Below are 2,062 nucleotides of genomic sequence, written 5' to 3' on the forward strand. Positions count from 1 at the left end.
GACTCAGGCTCCCTCAGTGCCTCTGGAAATCCCTGGCTCTGCAGGGTGAAGCCGGTTTTGGGGAGTTTGGGGGTGTCCCCACCAGCTCTGGGCCCCCTAAGCCGTGGCCCCAGGGGGGTGGTGGGTGCCCACCCCAGCACACGGGCTCTGTGGGACAGCATGAGGGCCGTGTCTGCTGACTCAGCAGGAAGAGCTGCTGAGTCAGGACAGCAGAGGCATTTGCCAGCACTGTCCTGGGCTTGGAACCCCCTCTAGGCACTCGAGGGGGCTGGGGGTGTCTGCCTGCCCCTGCCTCATCTGGGATGATCTGAGCTGTCTGAACACATCAGCTGGGGTTTTAGAGCTAAAACCCCCTCCTGCCGCCCACTCTGGGGATGGTGGTGGGGAGAGGTGAGCCTGGGTGATGGAGGTCACCATGTGTCACCTCCCCTGGGTGACACCCAGTATCACATCAGTCATGACCATGAGCTCCATATGACTGGAGCATCCCACCTCCTTGCCCATCCCAGCTCTGGGAGCACACAGAGCTCTGCTGATTTCAGTGCCATCAGGATTACTTCCTGACCCCGTGGATGGGGGCTGAGGCTGTCACCCTCCAGCACAGCTCTTTGTCCCCTTGCCACCTGTTTGGGACCTGCCACCAAGTCCACAGGCAAGATCTGCGTGTGAAATCCCCATCAGTGGGGCTGAGCCTGGCTCTGGGTGCTGGCTCCAGGCTGGCTCTCCCCGCTGCCACTCCCGGCCCCTTATCAGTGGGGGCCAGACAAGAGGGGAATGGCTTCCCCCGGGGACAGCAGTGAAGCACCCGGAGCAGAGGCCACTCCAGCTCGGGTCAGGGATAACAGGCAGTAACCCCGGGGCTGGGCTTGCCCTGCTCCCTCCCCTCTGGAGTTTCCCTGGCCCTCACGGCCACTAAATCCCCTATGGCAAACACGAACGAGCCCCTAGGCAGGGGTTTGGGCTCAAACCCCAGCTGCTAGAGGAAGGTGATGGGGGGCTTTTCTCTTTCTTTCTCCCCCTTCAACCTTGGAAGATGCAGAATAAGAGTAGGAGGCGCTTCAAGAACATAAAAGTAGTTTTTAACCCTCCCACTGTTAACCAGGCACATCGTTTCTGACACGCACATGGAGCTGCGGTCAGGTCTTGCCTGAAAATCCTGCCTGGACCTGTGGCTGTTGCCCCGTGGCCACCTCTGGGCAGTGGGGTATGGCTGGGACCACAGGGACCCAATCCTTGCCTGGAGGGCACAGAAGGATGCCATGACTCCATCAAAAGGGGCAAACTGCCGGTATCAGGGTGTGAACAGTGACAGGATGAGACCCCAGTGAGGGACCAGTGATACCAGCAGCACCAGGCTCAGCCCCAGGGCGGGACTGGAAGGTGCTGGGTCAGAGCTGGAGCCCAGCAGCCGCGATGCTCGGAGGGAACACAGATTTCAGAGCATCCCTTCCCATTGCGCAACTCCGGCCAGTCCCTGGCATCCCAGCAAGGCTGAGCCACTTCCCGGCACACTGCGGTCGCTTTCAGCCTCAAACGCTGAGCAGAGCAGACACTGAGTCAGCAGGAGGAAGGGGCTCTGGCTGCTGGCAGTCCACAAACTCTGCTCCAGTCCCTCTGCCCACATCCCCTCATGTCACATGGGACCACACTGCCACAGCCCCGCCGTCTGCAGCCCCAGCCACTCCACTGCGTCCCTGCATCCTTCTAGAAACTCTCTAGGCATAAGGAACAAGTGTGCCAGGCTGGTATAAGGCTGGGACTGAGCTCCCTGGGGCTGGATTTCCCTGTCAGGACACAAGCCTGGTGGCAGTTTTCTTCCCTCCCAGATGGCTGCAGTTTGGGACACATCCCTGCCCTGCACGGGCAGCCCCAGCTTTGGGGTTATCAACCGCAGAGAGACTTTTTGTTTATCCTTTGGGGTGAAATAAGAAGGGGGAAGCTTCATCCTTGCTGTAGCATTCCGCAGGGCTTTTATCCCAGAGGATGCCGGAGCTGAGATGACACCAGGACAGGATCACTAGTGGCTCCCAGGTCCCCTCCCGGTGGGGACAGGGTGGCAGGA

This window comes from Manacus vitellinus, unplaced genomic scaffold (genome assembly GCF_001715985.3).
Source record: "Manacus vitellinus isolate BGI_N305 unplaced genomic scaffold, ASM171598v3 scaffold_24_pilon, whole genome shotgun sequence".
NCBI lineage: Eukaryota > Metazoa > Chordata > Aves > Passeriformes > Pipridae > Manacus > Manacus vitellinus.